General features: G+C 40.9%; 1 protein-coding gene across 4 annotated transcripts in view; it reads left to right on the top strand.

Moving 5' to 3' along the window:
* The first annotated feature begins 12,827 nt into the window (after positions 1-12,827).
* WDFY3 (WD repeat and FYVE domain containing 3) overlaps positions 12,828-17,990 on the top strand; it is a 177,688-nt gene continuing 172,525 nt past the window's right edge. For all 4 annotated transcript variants that reach the window (XM_081333153.1, XM_081333152.1, XM_081333151.1 and 1 more), the window contains exon 1: positions 12,828-13,308. The gene's annotated coding sequence lies outside the window, so the exon portion shown is untranslated. The remainder of the gene's footprint in view (positions 13,309-17,990) is intronic.

Below are 17,990 nucleotides of genomic sequence, written 5' to 3'. Positions count from 1 at the left end.
TGACCACAACTTTACAAATATAACTGGCTGGAAGATTTGAATTTTCAATTCCATGGGACATGGAATATTTGGGTTCCGGTTTTCGTACACATTCTTCCAGTCAGCACAATTTAAGGTACTTTGATTCAAAAAGTGTTGCCCTAAGATGCACTATTTCAACTAATTGAAGATTACAAACAGACAGGCATATTTTAGTAGTATGTAGCTGCTACCTCCAGTCTGCATGACTTTATTAGGGAAGGCAGAACTTGACGTGACACGTCATTATTGAGCCTGCAGTCTTAAACTATAGCAGACTTTTAGATCTATTTTCTAGGCCAGTTCCTGACCACTTAAAGGCCCCTCCTTTCCCTTCTTAATGTTATGACTCAGAATGAGCAGTTCTTCAAATAAGCAAGGAAGGAAACAGCCTGTAGGCCACAGGATATGTCCCCCAGCCTTTTCTGTGGCTTCCAAGAATCTTTCAGGATTGCACCATGGCAATTAGTAGGGCAATTATTTTTTCTTTCTTTGCAGAAGGCTCTTTTCTCCACCCTGTAACAGCTGCAAGGTTGACCATTTCAGCTTCACCCTCTCCAGAGTTTTCACTCCAATATATAAATTAAAAAAATAAATAAATCAGGAAATGTTAGAAGTTGCTTAACATTTGGCTGTGCAAAAGGGGTTATCTGCAGTCACTGGGGGGATGGACGTTCCTTGGCTAGTGCCACGCGTGGCATATAGACATTTCTTGTCAATTGCATTTTTTCTGCAACCTCTGCTTCTAGGCCCCTAGTAGGAGAATCCTCCATGTTGTATGGCCTTCTATTTGGCAACTGGTGTCAAGAAGTTTCTCTTGGTGTTTAGCTTAAATTTACTTCCTTGTATTTTAACCTACTGGTTCTTTTCCTGCTCATCCACTCCCTTTCAGTGAGGTAACCCTTCACATATTTCAAAACTGCTATTATCGCTCCCTTTAATTGTAATTTTTTGTAAGCTAAACATAGCATTCCACACAGAACTTGGTTTTCAGGCCCATCATCATCTTGCTAATCCTCCTTTGAACTTGTTTCAGTTTGCCATTGACCTTTTTGAGAAACTGAAAACTGGGCACAGTATTCCAAGTGAGGTTTGATCCAGGCCCAGGATGCTGAAAAAATGAATCCGTGTGATCTGATCTCTATGGTCCTATTAATATATGTGTTTGCCTTTTGAGGAAATTGCATTGCACTGCATAGTTGGCCATGCCAACCAGGTCTCTGAGACATATATCACTGCTAATCTGGATCTTCCCCCATCCTATATTTGTGCCTTACATTTTTTTCTGACCAGATCCAAAACTTTACCTGTCTTCCTGTTCAGTTTAGTTCAGCCCAATGAACTGAGTAGACCTCCTTGACTCTCCTCTCTTTCATGTGTAAAGTATTAGTCAAATCTTGCATTTTTATGTCACCGGCAAATTAAAGTGTTCCCTCCTCACTGAATCATTAATAAACATCACAGAGTCCTGAGGTACTCCCCACTTAGTACTTTACCCAAGCTGAAGTGTTGTGAAGTGTTCCCCACAACCTGAAGTGTGATGCTAACCTGTCCCTGAACTTCCCATACCCCTCTTTGAAGTCATGAATGAATGCTTTTCAAATGCAGTCATTTGGACAACTATAAATCCATTGATAGAAATATCATCCAGTCCATATTTTACTATTATATGAAGGATAGGATCCCCTAATCAACTAAGTTAGTAACTCCACCAAAGAAATACGATTATGTGTCAACAGGTTATTGTTGATTCTGAGTAACCATGTAGATTTACTCCATGATCAAGTTTCTGACCAGATTTGTTTGCAATAAACCCATGCCAACAATACATTTATTTAATGAATAAAATGCTTTTTCCTGCTCAGGTTACTTTTCTAAGCATTCATTTGACTAAATATAAAAAAATCTATCTGCAGATGATAAATGTTGAATGACAGATCTTGACTACAGCCCTAAAATAGTAGCAAACATCTCTTACCTCAATTCACAGGATGTAATTACGTGTTCAGAACTGAACTGGTTATAAATATTTACTTTTCATGACTGAATCTAGGATTTTGACTGATGTAATCTTACATCCATTATATCATTGTCCAAATAAGACTCTCATTTCAGAAGTCAGCTGCTTCAGGGCATGTTTGCACTGGAAGAGCATGTATAATCTGCAATATACCAATACAATTTCTGAACGTAGAGCCTATGTTACAAAAGTCCAATCTCAGAATTACATATTTATTATTGTAGTGAAAAAGATTACACCCTATGGCAGTGTTTTTCCAACTTGGCAACTTTAAGCAGTGTGGACTTCAACTCCCAGAATTCCTCAGCCAGAATGCTGATTGGGAAATTGTGGGAGTTGAAGTCCACACCTCTTAAAGTTGTCCATGGTGGAAAAACACAGCCTTAGGGGAAAGAATTAAAGATAAGATATTCATCCTATCTGGGGTCTCAGAATCTGCCCTTTTAAAAAACTGTGGAAATTATCTGTACTTGTCTCTTGATGAAGACCCCAGAATTGCAAATCATACTGACTTCAGAGATGTAATGCTTCACCAGTACAGCTCAGGTTTTGTGCATTTTTTTAGGCTACCCAATCTCTTCTTTAAATGTTGGTTAGGGTTATGTCGGCTACTAAGGAGAAATTTCCCCAGAGTGAGAACACTTAACCAGTGGAACTTCAGAAATTATAGGTTATTGGAGGTTTTTAAGAAGAGACTGGGCAACCATTTATCCAGAATGATATGCAGGGGTCTTCAAACTTGGCCCTTTTATGACTTGTGGACTTCAACTCCCAGAATTCCTCAGCCAGCATGTCTGGCTGAGGAATTCTGGGAGTTGAAGTCCACAAGTCATAAAAGGGCCAAGTTTGAAGACCCCCCCCCCCCCTGATATAAGGTCTGCTGCTTTTCCTGGGAGTTCACCTAGAATACCTCCAAGGTTCCTTCCAACATGGTTATTCTGTTAATAAACACTTTTACTAATGTTTGGCCTCATGATAATTTATCTGGTTAACAATCAGTGGCTGTTTGATTTTTTTTTCTTGTGTTAATATTTTTTTAACTAGGAGCTGCTTATCTTTATGGCAATTGTGATTCTATGTCTCGTGGCAGAAACACTTCTACTGTGGACTGAAGGAGGAAGAGATGCAGTTGTTTTCATCATAAACGTAGAAAATTGATGGCAGAAAAAGACCCAGTGGTCCGTTGAGTCTGCCCCTTTTGTTTCTTTCTTTCTGTTGTTTTTTTTAAAAAATTATTTATATATTTATTATTTTTAAATTATTAATTTTATTTGTTCCTTCTTTTATATTTTATATTCATTTTTTAAAAAAATAATTTTAATAATTCGGTCGCAGGAATACGAGCTAGAACCTGATCAATGCTTATGAACGCCCCCCCCCCCTCCAAATGAATATGCCTATCATTGCAACTTGCATATTATTTATGGGCTTAAAGGTCCCACATAGCAGAACTATACGCAGTCCTCAACTCATAACCGTTCGTTTTGCAACCTTTTGAAGTTACAATGGCATTGAAAAATACGATTTGCAACCAGTTCATCACAGCACCTCCAAGGTCATGTGATCAAAATTTAGGTGCTTGTTATGATGGTTGCGGTGTCCGGGGGCCATGTGATCAACATCTGCAACCTTCCCAGGAGACTACCAATAAGCAAAGCCAATGGGACAAGAAACAATGGATGGAAACTAATCAAGGAGAGAAGCAACTTAGAACTAAGGAGAAATTTCCTGACAGCGAGAACAATTAACTAGTGGAACATCCTGCCTCCAGAAGTTGTGGATGCTCCATCTCTGGAGGTTTTTAAGAAGAGACTGGACAGCCATTTGTCTGAAATGGTATAGGGCAGGGGTAGGCAACCTCGGCTCTTTTATGACTCATGGACTTCAACTCCCAGAATTCCTGAGCCAGCATGCTGGCTCAGGAATTCTGGGAATTGAAGTCCATGAGTCATAAAAGAGCCGAGGTTGCCTACCCCTGGTATAGGGTCTCCTGCCTGAGCAGAGGATTGGGCTAGAAGACCTCCAAGGTCCCTTCCAACTCTTATTATTCCATTATTAAAGCTTCTGCTTCCTAGACTTAGTTCCAGTGGGGCTAAATCTCGCTCCTGTTCAATTACTTTACTCCTAGGTAGGGTATGTAATTTCCGAATAGCCAACTGCTGCACAAATTATCTCTAGGTCAACATTAATATGAAATAAAGCAAGAGGTAAGGAAACCTAAAGTCTTTAGCAAACAATCTAATTAACACGGTCACCTGCCAGTTTTGCAAAAAGAAAATGGGTATTTTCTGCAGTTTACACTTGTACCCAAGCCTGTAGGGCATATACTTACAACCACAACAGAGCCCAAAATGTCCATTGCTAAACAAGAGAGTTGTTAAGCAAAAGAACCATTGCACTTGTTAAGTTAATAACCTAGTTAAGTGAATCTGGCTTCTCCATTGACTTTGCTTGTCAGAAGGTTGCAAAAGGTGATCACATGACCCCGGGACACTGAAACCGACATAAGTATGAGTCCGTTGCCAAGTGGATGAATTTTGATTATGTGCTGACAAGGATGCTGCAACAGTCATAAGTGTGAGAAACGGTCCTAAGTCACTTTTTTCAGCGCCATTATAACTTTGAAAGGTCACTAAATGAACTGTTGTAAGTTGAGGTCTACCTGTATAGCTAAAACAGTGGTATATGCTGTACATTTCATTTATCCTGGTCTCTTATTTCCTTCCTTTCATGTACTGTTTTTTTTTTGTACTAAATTATAGTTTGTAGACCTCAGGGCATAGATTTGTGTTCCTGAACTCATGAATACGAATAAAACATTATCATCATTTCTTCATATTATCATTTCCCGACTCTGAAGTTAAAAAGGGAAACGAGGAAGTTGCTTTTAAATTTCGGTTAAGGTCGCACATTAAGATTTAAATCCCGCACATTTGTAGGTTATTTGAATACCTGTGGATTATGAATGGTTTTAATAAATGAAATGAGTTATGTTTAAAGTACCAGAAGAGAGACTGTTGTTTCCATGGTTCTAATATTGCCCAGTCTAAATCATGATGGCACAAATTAAAGGCATCATATATTGTGGCCTTTCTTATAGAATGTGGCTCTCTGCAAATGAAAAAAAGCAAACACCATTCAATTTTTTTTTACCTCAGTGCCCCTGAGAATAGGCAAGTATTATCTTTTCAACATATTTTTGCCTTAATGCTATCTCCTGACTGCCTGTTCTGCTGAATTAAGGCTTTTTTCTCCCTTGCTTCCTCAGAATAAGACAGAAGCAAAGCTGCCATAGTCTTTGGAAAGATTCCTGCTTAACAAGAACAGACTATGTCTCCAGGGCTTCAAAAGAAACTTTCTTGGCTTTTTAAATGTTTGATTTTAAAGAGGTAGAATTTATTTTGCGTTGCACTTTAAAAGAATGCCTTTTAAGAAGTTTCTTCCCTCAATTACATCAGAAATTATAAATCTAAACATGAAAAGGGCATCTTAAATGCAGGATGAAATGCAGGAAAAGTAGCTTGCTTATAGCTAATGAAACAGAAAGTGAAATAACTTCCTAGTCATTCTCTTAAGCCAGGGGTCTTCAAACCTGGCCCTTTTATGACGTGCCTGGCTGAGGAATTCTGGGAGTTGAAGTCCACAAGTCATAAAAGGGCCAGGTTTGATGACCCCTGCCTTAAGCCTTCTGCTAATTCTCCAGCCATCTGAACTTGTAACAATTCTTGATTAGTCTGGGCCTGGTCTTTCATTTTATCTTATCTCTCTGACTCAGCTTGGGAGAGGCCCTTAATGGAAAGAACAACTAGAAGCTGGCTAAGTCATATTCTGTAGAACAATGTTTTTTAACCTTGTTGATTTTTAAGATGGCTGGGCTTCAAACTCCCAGAATTCCTGGCTGGGGAATTCTGGGAATTGAGGTCCACACATCTTAAAAGTTGCTGAGGTTGATCAACATGGCTCTAGAAGACAAGACCATTTGCTTGAGCGGACACGCTTAATAGTGAGTTGCAGCGAGGTGTTATTTTGAAGCATGAGCTCAGCCCAGTCTAATTCTTATTAGGACTTGGCAGTGCTTTTTTTCTAAAAAAAAAAAAAAGGTGCCGGAACTCTCATCTTGGCGGGCGCAGGAGGCGGTGGGGGTGTCACTGCTGCAGTCACGGGTGTGAGGGGTGTTGGTGGTGGACTGCCCCCCCCGGGGCCGGAGCTGGCACGGCTGGTGCTGTGGGAGCAGCGGGGCCCACTCTATATGGCGGGGCTGCGTGGGGCGGGCGGCGGAGGCGGGTCGGGCCAGGCGATGCAGGGCGGCCACTTAGGCACACAGGGCGAGGCAACGGTGGCACAGGTCCAGCACCAGGTAGGCCACCAACCTGGCTGACACAGGTGAGCACAAGGAAGGAGTACACATGGACTCCACAGAACCAACCTCCCACTCCTTGTCCTCTCTTACTTACCTAGTTGAGATGGTGTAGATGGGCAGCAGGGAGGGATGCAAAGTTCCTGCCAACTTGCCTTCCCTGAAGACAACTTGCAGGTGCAACATTTGCCGGCCAGGTCTTTTGGCACACTCAGCAGCAATTCCTATTGGCTTTTGAAAGCCAATAGGCTTTCGACAGCCAATAGAGGGAGTAGTATAGCTTGTGCAAAAGCTTTTTTTTTGTGCAAAAAAGGGTGCCGGAACGCCATTCTGAGCGTTCTATGAGAAAAAAAACCCTGCTTTTATGTTTTAATCTTATGATTTTAAAAATATTGTAAGTTGCCCCAAACCTCGCCATGTGGATTGCATACAAATATTATATAATCGGTAAATAAGAGTAGAACATATGTTAAATATACATCAAATGATAATATGCTTCCCTATAAAGTCAATTCTTGCTCAATGACAGACCAAGGAGTTAACTCGGAAAGGCAAGAGGAAAATCTAGAAGAGGTCTGTGCAACTTGTAGAAGGGAAAGGCCCACTGATAAATTAAAAATCTTTGTGGTCTGCAAAGGAATGCTGGTGGGCTAATCAATGATTTGGTGACTAGAGGAGCATCTACAGTGTTGGAGTTCGTGGTCATGGTAAGCCATGGAGGCACTAGGCAACATGACTTTCAGGGCAGTGGTGGTGATTTTATTACTTTTTTTGAAAAAAAAAGTCTGTGCTCTGTCCAAGGGTGCTAGGTAGGCTCCATGTACAGGCCTGGTCTAGAATTTATTTTGGAGCATTCAACTATCTAGAGCAGGCATGTCAAACTCATTTTGTTTGAGGCAACTTCTTATAAAAGAATTGCCATTAGTTTTAATAAAATAATTTAAATCAATTTTCCACTTGATTTCAAATTAAATGAATTATATTGGTTGACAATGATATTTTTAGTACAATTGCCAAATGCAATAAACTGGTTTTAGGTATATGTGTGCACTAATTATTTCAACACCAATACATTTTAATAACATATTCTACTGTAAATGAATGCAAATGCAAATTATACAATTTTTTGTGCAAAAATAAAACAAAATAACAGATTTAAGAGCTGTTATCATTAGTTATCCTTAGATAAAAAATAATTCCATCATCCAAAACTTTGTTATACTGTATTTAACGAACAGATGCTTTGGGATTTTAAAAAAAGACTGACCACATTTGATTGTGTATCACCATGGCATTAAAACAAAATTTGAACAGTGTATGAAAAGTAAAGGTTCCCTAAACGTCTGCTGGCTATATCTATACATTTTCCTTGATAGCACTCTGTTGCCTTCTTTTAGCTTTTTTTTCAACTTCCCAGCTTAAAAAAGGCAAGGCACCGGGAGCTGAAAGTTACAGACTGTTTAAGCAGGTTGCTAAGCAACCTGTTCATACTCGGCCCTTCTTACCCTCCCACTTTTAAATTAGCCTGTACGGATCGTATTTCCTTCAATTTGAGCCATCTGAAGGCTTGTCGCTGCGATGCATTCTGCTGCTCTGCAACCTGGCCGCCTGAGGAGAATTTGGCTCTCTGGAACAGTTTCCTTCAGCTTTGTGTGTGTGTGTGTGTGTGTGTGTGCGCGCGCGCGCAAAAAAAGGTGCCAGAACGCCATTCTGAGCGTTCTATGGGGAAAAAAAGTCCTGGATATATCGCATATAATTGAAGATTGTAATTAGTTGCGTGTGCACGTTCAGCAAGTGTGATGTATTTGTGCTGGCATTTCTAGGCCTCTTTCCAACCACATCCAGAAACATTTGTAACAAACATTGGAATTCTTAAGGCCATGTTTGGTATTTCCCAGCAATCTGTTACTGGAAGGAAAAAGCAATCCCTGCTGTGTTACTGCTCCCAGAGAAGCATTTGCATGTATGCAGGTATCCTTAGGGTGCCATAGTTATGGATGAGAAATATTGGTTGCAAAGTTGGCATTTCTGGATGTAATACAGATATTTTGGACTTACTTTTGTCTTTGCATGTTTGATATTTTTAAAAAGGCATATGCTACTGACTACGCTTATGCACATAGGGCGGTATACAAATCCAATAAAATAAATAAATAAATAAATATGTAATATCTTTTGCTAGGATACATGACCACTGCTTGTCCAGAATGTGAAAAGTGAAAGATTGTGACTAAACAAAATTTTAATGTACAGATAATACCACCAGAAATTATTTTAGCCTTTTTAATAAATGTTGTTATTGATGTTAAGCTCACCATGGAAAACATCATATATTGTTATGTATATACTAGGTTAATTATTTAAAGACTGAAGTGCAACATAACTAGATTCTAAATAATCTATTTTTCAAAACACACAATAGTCCAAACAGTAAAATTAAATATTTCATTCTTAAGAATTGTTTAATTTAAAGTGGTTTAGTTGTAATAGTTGGTTAGATTCAAAATAGTTTTCAAGAGTATGTACAAAAGATACTATTTTTTTTCTAGCATCAGCTAAATTAGACATATTACATTGAGAAAAATGTTTCTCATTTCTTTCCTGTTACCTTTATTGATTTCATTGCTGAGATGTTAACATAGGAAATAGATTATTTTGTTATCTAATTTTACCTTCCAAAAGACAGAAGCAGATGAAAAATGTGAGGTTCTTTCCTGTTGGCTTTTTTGAATTAGCTGTTTTAGATTCTAAAAGTTTAGTTCCTAAAGAAGTAACCCTGTAAATAATTTTAATGTCCTCCTCTAGTGCAGGCTCTTTTATGACTCAAGGACTTCAACTCCCAGAATTCCTGAGCCAGCATGGCTCAGCTTGGAAACCTCTCCCTTTCCCTTCAGCATGGCTGGCTCAGGATTTCTGGGAGTTGAAGTCCACGAGTCATAAAAAAGGGGCAAAGATTGCCTAGCCCTGCAATAGGCTTTCAGAGGGAGCTTTTTTTTTTGCAAAAAAAAGATGCCGGAACACGGTTTTGAACGTTCTATGAGAAAAAAAGCCCTGGGACTTGGGTAGCAGTTGTGTGGACACTCAGCCACTAGTTAACCATCCATCCAGCTAACTGCTCTATATGTGTCTTGGAACACTTGTTATATAGTAATGGGATACATCTCGGCCGCTTCATACTTGCTCTCTCAGAGAAAAGCTTCTAGGATGGTCCAAGAGCTACATGACCTAAAAGCAATAAAATAGTTGGTTGCAATGGATGGTCAAGAAAGCAACATACCTTGGTCCCAACCCACCTACAGGAATGTTGTGGGGGGAAATAGGAGGAAGGAGGATATTGAATATGCCACCTTGAGTTATTTATAAAAATAATAGAGGCAGGATATAAATAAGTACATTTAAAAATACCACCGTTTCACTGCATTTTGCCAAGTCTCTTCATCTACAGCCTAAAGTGACATCTTCGTTAGGAGAGCCTGCTGTAAATATTGTTAGCTTGGAGACTCTCAGTTAATTTTTAAATATTTAGCTAAGTAGAAAATTATATATTCAGTCAGATAATAATAATAATAATAATAATAATAATAATAATAATAATAATAATAATAATAATAATAATAATAACAACAACAACAATAATAGAGTTGGAAGGGACTTTTGAGGTCTTCTAGTCTAATCTCCTATTCAAGCAGGAAACCCTATACAGTTTCAGACAAATGTTTGTCTAATCCCGTCTTAAAAACGTCCAGTGTTGGAGCACCCACAACTTCTGGAGGCAAGTCATTCCACTGATTGTTCTCACAGTCAGAAAATTTCTCCTTAGTTTTAGGCTGGTTATCTCCTTGATTAGTTTCCATCCATTGCTTCCATCCAAAGCCTTCTGGTGGTTTGGAGAACAGATTGCTCCCCTCTTCTTTGGGGCAGCCCCTCAGATATCCAATGAAACTGAAGAGGCAGACTTCAAACTTTTGTTGGTCGATGCAAGCAAAGAAAAAAGAGGAAATCTATTGTCCCATTCTTTTCTTAGAAATATCAGCTACCCGATTTTAAAAAGCTTTTAAACAAAGTGTAGATCAATAAATTTGGTAGCTCTCTGCAGTTCAGAAATAATCATATTATACACACAGCTGTGTTAGGAAATGAAAACTACACGTTTTATCCCTGCAGAGATATACTTAAAAACAGAAGGAAAGAAAAAGAAACTGTAAAATATCTGAGATCTATGGGAGCAAAAGTAATAAGTATTCTTGAAACACATTTTTGATTCAACTGATGCCAGAGTGCTTTAGAGTTCATTTCAAAGTAAAAATGCTATGAAAATAAATAATTCCATGAAAGGGCAAAATTGCATACCTGGTGGCGACATAATTTATATCAGGAAATTAAATATGGATATGATTGCATTGATTGTTGATTACTACAGAAGGCATGACTGTGTTTTGGGTTGGTTAGATATGTTGCTAGAATCTAAGCTTTAAAATGTGAGATTGTAAAGGGCATTAAAGGTAAAGGTAAAGGTTCCCCCGCACATGTGTGCTAGTCGTTTCCAACTCTAGGGGCTGGTGCTCATCTCCGTTTCAAAGCTGAAGAGCCAGCGCTTGTCCGAGGACGTCTCCGTGGTCATGTGGCCAGCATGACTAGATGCCAAAGACGCACGGAACGCTGTTACCTTCCCACCGTAGTGATCCCTATTTTTCTACTTGCATTTTTACGTACTTTCGAACTGCTAGGTTGGCAGAAGCTGGGACAAGTAACAAGCGCTCACTGTTACGCGGCACTGATTCGACCCACCAAACTGCCGACCTTCTGATCGACAAGTTCAGTGTCCTAACCCACTGAGCCACTGCGTCCCTGTAAAGGGCATTATACTGGTGTAAAGAGATGTCCTTGGTGGTCAAATCTTCTTATAATGAAGCCTCTCCATTCCCATTTTGAATAGAGACATCACTGTCTTTGCAATATTCAGTTCAGTGCCTGGCAAGTAACACAGCTCTTGAAAAGGCAGGGGGTAGACCAAGGTCAAGATGTTGCCTTACTTTCCTGCACCTGGGTTCAGATAGTGAAACTAACTTGGACTGTGCTGCATCTTATTAAAAAGCAAAATCTTTTGTCAGCTGCAGTACAGAAAAGCTGAAGACTTTAATGCTGGTTAGTTGGAAATGACTTAACGGCACACAATCACTTTGGAAAGGTGCTATATAAGTTTGTTTAATAAATAAATCTTCATGATTCTTTTGGTTTTTGGGGTTTTTTTGCCACTAACATGGCTAACATGGCTCTCTTCTGCATCTGATGAACAAAAAGCTTGCTTTGGCGCTGAAAGATAAATCTGTCACACAAAAGAGCATCTACCTAAGGTCATTTTGCTGAATAGCTGCCCTTCTTAAGAGGCAAAACTGGGGCATTTGCCTGCCAGACACAGATAATCCTATAAGCAAAGAGGGCATAGTATAATCAGGAGATGGGGGAGAAAGGAAGGAAGTGCACAAGACGGAAATACAGAATAAAGCAAGCAAGAAAGTTAGGATGCACTCATTCATCTGAAGACCAACTTTATTAAACAGATGAATATACAGAATTATCACCGAGGATTATTCTCACTTGCAATTTCTTTTGTACGTACAATTGTCATTCTATGCACTGTTTAGACCCTTTTAGGACCCATAAACCAGGATGCAAATGGTGACCTTCAGGCAAGAATAAATGCCTATTATATGCCTACTGTTCTCGGTATTATAATGCCCCCATATTCTCCCGGAGTTCAAGGGCAAACTTTTTCAACTGAAACAGTTCGCCTGGAGAAAAAACCGAGCGGGACATCGCCCCCCAAGGTATTGCAATTTCAACGCCAGGTGAAGAATTTCCTTTTTAAATCGAAGTTGTTCGATCCTTTTTTTTGGGGGGGGGGAAGTGGTGCGGGGAGGGAATCGTTTTAGGAGGTGGGCGTAGATGTTAATTCACAAAATACCTCTTATACCATTCCCCCCCTTTCTTTGGCTCGCTGTGGGGGGGGGGCTTTCTTTTTTCCTGTTGAAAAAAAGATAGCAGGTATTGGGCTCCATCGTGGATACGGGGCAGAATTAAGCAGGCATATACATAGAATGAAGGCTATTGCTAAGCACATTTGATTTGTGCTTAGATTGTAAGCCGCCCTGAGTCTTCGGAGAAGGGCGGGATATAAATGGGATTAAAATAAAATAAAATTCCCGGGGTTGGGTAGGAAAAGACCACCAGAGGCGGCCCACTCCTCCTCCTCCTCCTCTTCTTCCTTTCGCCTGCTCGGCGGATGTCGAGGGACCAGTTTCCACCACGGCCCCGAAGGCTGCGGGGCGGGAGCGGCTGGCAGAAAAGGAAGGAGGGAGCAAGCGAGCCCTCCAGCGGCGGCGGGGAGGGTTGGAGCCGCAACCGAGAGCCGGCGGAGGGAAAGGAGGAAGCGGGAGGACAGGAAAAGAGGGAAGCAGGCGCACCGGCGGCGGCCAGGGCAGGGAATTAAAATGGCCACCAGCAGCTGGAACCGGAGGGAAGAGCGCCGCCTTCTCACCTCCCGGGATTCTCCGCTCGGCCAGGCCGGGCCTTGATTGATGAGGCCAAGCTGGGAGCTGCCAGCTGAGAGGAGCCGACGGCGGGGGGCGCTGCCGCCTCCTCCTCCTCCTCCTCCTCCGCCTGAAATCGCCCCCTTCGCCTGGGCTGCAGCCGCGCCGTAGGGGAGGCGGACAGTCGCCCTTCCCTCCTCCTCCTCCTCCTCCTCCTCCTCTCCCTACCTCCCCTGCGCCTTGCCTCCAGGGCCACCCCGACGCCCCTCGGCGGACCCCGGATGCCGTCCTGAAGCCCTGCAGTCCCCTCCGGTGAGGGCAGCCTTTCCGGGCCGGCTCCCCCTGCCCGCGGCCGGAGAAGACCAACCACCACCCCGGCTCGGGTGAGTTCTGCTCCCTCCTGCCGCCGGGCTGCTTGGGCCGTGGGGCGAGCCGGGTGGCCGCCGCTCTCTTTCCCTCCTCCCCCCCCCAATCCCTGTTCCCTAGGCCGCGCCGGCGCTCCGAGCTTTCCTCCGCTTTCTTTCCAGAGATGCTGCGGCGGCGGCGACCGCCGCTTCCTGACCTCCTTCCCCTGCCAAGTCCCGCTTGGCTTGGGCTGCGCTGCTTTCCCCTTCCCGGTTGCGGGAAAACAGTTTGTATTCGCCTGGTTTGTGCTTAAGCTTGGAGGAGGGGAAAAGGAGAAAAGGGAAGGGGAATCTTCCGCAAGAAAAAGAGCCCCGGAGCCGAGGCTTCCCGATTTATTGATTTATTTATTCATCGTGTAAAGGTTTGGGTTGTTTCCTCCCCCCCCCACCCTCCTTCTGCTTTAATTTAATTTTATTGAATTTATATACCGCCCTTTGCTTTAATGAGAATACCACCGCCTCTGTGTTATTTTCGTTCGCCCGGTTTGCAAACTGCCCGGGCGGTGGTGGGGCCTGCCGTTTCCCCACGAACGGTGAAAAATAGCAGAGCCCCAAATAAATCAGAGCTTGGGTCTCGGGGACAGATGATCCTGGTTTGTGCAGAAGGGTTGATGCTTGCTGGAAGCTTTCCTCTTCCTGGCCCTTGCGGTGAATATCTTGGTTAGGGGAAAAAAAATATTCACTGCATGCCGCCTTTATCTTTGTTAAAACTAAAAGGATGCTCGGTTTTGTGTGTTTATTTGCGGCTTCGGGTAGGGGTGTGTGTGTGTGTGTGTGTGTTTAGCGGTTCGCTTTAGATCCGGAAAGGAGAAGGTGGTTTGTAGCTTTTCTCTATGCTCAATCCATACTTTCCCCAGGCAGGAAAGGAAAATAACAAAAGATAGCCAATCCCAGTGGATTAGAGGTCTCTTGTTTTGGTTTTTATATAGTGGTTTACATGACAGATCTATAGCATGGGGTGGGGGAGATATGTTGGTGTGAAAAGGTGCAAGCGTGTGGGGGGGGGGATTGAAGGCATATTGTCAAGGAGAAAGTCACTAGCTGCTAGGAACAAAGGTGGCTTTTAAAAAAAATGAGTTGTGCACGGATGAATAATCCTTTTAGTTCTGTTCTCTAGAGAACCTTTATAATGGTTTGATGTCAGTAGGGATCTGGCTTTCAATTTCAGGGTTCTCTTTCTGCTTCCACTGAGAACTATAGGAGATAATTTGACATTCTTCTTGACCATTAACGTAAACATAGAGTAAGGCAAGTTCTGTCCATTTGTTTTGCGGTGCATTTCGTAACCTAGCGGGAATGTTTTCATTGTGTATAAACTGCAATGGCACAAGTGCAAGGTACTTTAAGGCTGAATTTTCGAGGGGGGAGGGCAGGGGGAAGTTGAAGACCTCTCCTCTTAGGGATAGAAGGAAACAAAACAGCTATATATGATTTCTGCTGTCACTGTGTCTCCAAGATAGATATAACCAAGCTGAATTATACATAGGCAACCACTTACACAGCTTTGAGTAGCTTTAGGAAGCTGTCACAAAATCCAATACAAAACCAGGGCAAATGAAAGGGTTGTAGGTATGGCTGGCTTTTATCCCTGCTCTTTGTTTTAATGGGTTCCCATTCTTAAAAACAATTATTTCAAAGCTTCAGGTATTTCCAAAGAGGCAATACATCCAATTTTAAAGACTAGAATATTTGAACTGGGGACTGAGATAGGCAAGTAGTGTCAAAATGGGATGCTTTAGTACAACGGTAGGCAACCTTGGCTCTTTTATGACTTGTGGACTTCAACTCCCAGAATTCCTGAGTCAGCATGGCTGGCTCAGGAATTCTGGGAGCTGAAGTACACAAGTCATAAAAGAGCCAAGGTTGCCGACCCCTGCTTTAGTAGGTTTCTTAATAATGGTTAACATAAAAGTAGGGTTCTGTTGCACAGTGAAATTGCCTGCAGGACCTTGCAATGCAGCATAGTGTAAAATGTATAGATAACAGCTTCCCGTGTATTATCTGTGAAAAACAGCACTTTTCAAAATTTCTTCTTCAATTGCATTTAGATACAAACTGCAAAGTGTATGATAGGAACTTTCTGAGATGTTTCTTTTGAACACAGTAGAAAATGGTGTTTCCATTGAAATATAAATATGCTTGATTAGATTGAAAGAGTAAACTGTCCGTGAAACTTATTTAAGGAAGTTAAATTACTAAACGGAGTTTTGAACATTTGTGACTTGTCTTTCTTTCATGGCTGCAGAGCTTCTTAGATAGGATTACAATATTTCACATGTGATCAGACATTTCAGTTAAACCCTTCTGTGGAGAGAAAGGCACTTTTTTTTTCCTTTCCACCAATATTTACTTATTTTGTTGTGACATTGTAATGAAAAGCAGCAGTAGAGAACATGTGGACCGAATAATGATGGTGCATTTTATTGTAATTAGAAGAAAATTCATATGTTCACTGATATTCCCCATGATCTTAACCAGAGAAATGGATATTTGAGGATTTTAGAATCACTGTGTAATTTCAATTTAATTCTGTAAGAATATAAGGCAAACATACTGCTCTTTTTGCTTATATGTCAAGTATTTCAGTACTTTCTAAGGGTTTTTTTTGAGGTTGTTTTTTTTTGCAAAAATGTAATGCAATAATGATTCAGAATAAAATGTTGGCTGAGATTCAGTCACCGTCAAATCTATATAAATCTGTAAAGTTACACAGGTAGTCCTCGACGTACGAATACAGCTAAGCCCAATTTTCTGTTGCTAAGCAAGGCAATTAAGTGAATTTTGCCCCATTTTTTAATCTTTTTTTCCCCATGGTTGTTAAGTGAATCACTGCAGTTAATGAATCATGTGGTCATTAAATGAATCTGGCTTCCCTCACATCTCTTAAACCAGCTGAAAAGGTTACAAAAGCTGATCACACAAACCTGGGACAGTGCAACCGTCATAAATCCATGCCTGTTGCTAAGTGCCCAAATTTTGATCACATGACCATGGAGATGCTGCATTGGTTGTGTGAGAAAACTAGTTATAAGTCACTTTGTTCAGTGTTCATTGTAACTTTGAAAAGTCACTAAACAAATGGTTGTAAGTTGAAGAGTACCTGTATTAATAGTCCAAGGACTGATCTAACTACTCAGACTTTCAGAATCGGCTTATTCCTAACCTTTGGAACTATTTAATTGTTTGGCCTGGGAATTGCTTGGAACTAAAGCTGGAATTTTCTGCCTACAGAAAATTGTTTGATCATTCTCCTCATGTAATGCCATGTATCAGGCAGTCAAGATAACAATGCAAACTTTATTTTTTTAAAGCAGAGATGAGAGTTGTTGGGGAAGTCATAGATGCGTAGGACTTTTCTATTGGCAGTGTAGATGTATGTGCAAATTGAGGTCCCTCCTTGCACTTGTGTATATAAAACTGCAGCAGAATCAGCATGTATCTGTAGATGCAGATAAGGCACACTACTAACCCAGCATAGATCAGTGTTTCTCAGTCTTGACAACGTTAAGATATATAGACTTCAACTCCCAGAATTACTCAGCCAGCTGGTAAGAGTCGTAGATAGATACTACAATTCTTATATATTGGATTCTTGCTCTATTGAAATACTGTATATAATGTTTTTGCTAATGAAAATATTATGATTATTTCTGGTGCCTATTATATGACATATTCCTACTTTGTTGAAGATGAATTAGATTTAATGTTATATTCAATCAGACTTGAAGTAGGCACTTCTATGATTGTTAGATAAAGGAACTATACAGTTAGGTAGTTACAAAATGTATTAGTATACTTCAGTGTTACTGTTCTCTTTATTGGCTTGTTGTAAGTTTTAGCAGGAAAATAGTTGTAGTCAGTTCTTGGGACCATGGCCATAAATAAGGCATCTCCTTTTGATGAAGGTGCTAAAACTAATTCTTTGTGTTTCCAAATTCAGGTGAAAAACTACTATCCAAACTTGGAGGACCTGCTACTAGTCAGTGCTGCTATGAGTATTTAAAATTGTGGTCTCTCATATTCACTTGGAACTTTTGAAATGAACTTTGGCCAGTATTAGTGTTTCTCAACCTTGTGAACTTTTAAGATGTGTGGTCTTCAACTCCCAGAATTCCCCAGCCATTATTATTATTATTATTATTATTATTATTATTATTATTATTATTATTATTAATAATAATAATAATAATAATATAATGATGATGATGATGATGTTGGAAGGGACCTTGGAGGTCATCTAGTCCAACCCCCTGCTCAGGCAGGAAACCCTATACCATTTCAGACAAATGGCTGGCCAGTTTCTTCTTAAAAACTTCCAGTGATGGAGCACCCACAACTTCTGGAGGCAAGCTGTTCCAGTGGTTAAAATTCCTCCTTAATTCTATTTTGCTTCTCTCCTTGACTAGTTTGCATCCGTTGCTTCTTGTCCTGCCTTCAGGTGCTTTGGAGAATAGCTTGACTCCCTCTTCATTGTGGCAGCCCCTGAGATACTGGAACTCTGCTATCAGGTCACCCCTCACTCTTCTCTTCATTAAACTACACATACCCAATTCCAGCAACTGTTCCCTATATGTTTTAGCCTCCAGTCCCCCAATCATCTTTGTTGCTCTTCTCTGTACTCTTTCTAGAGTCTCAACATCTTTTTTACATCGTGGTGACCA

Source organism: Vipera berus, assembly GCF_964194415.1.
Source record: "Vipera berus genome assembly, chromosome: 7".
Taxonomy (NCBI): domain Eukaryota; kingdom Metazoa; phylum Chordata; class Lepidosauria; order Squamata; family Viperidae; genus Vipera; species Vipera berus.
This window is presented reverse-complemented; position numbering and strand designations above follow the sequence as displayed.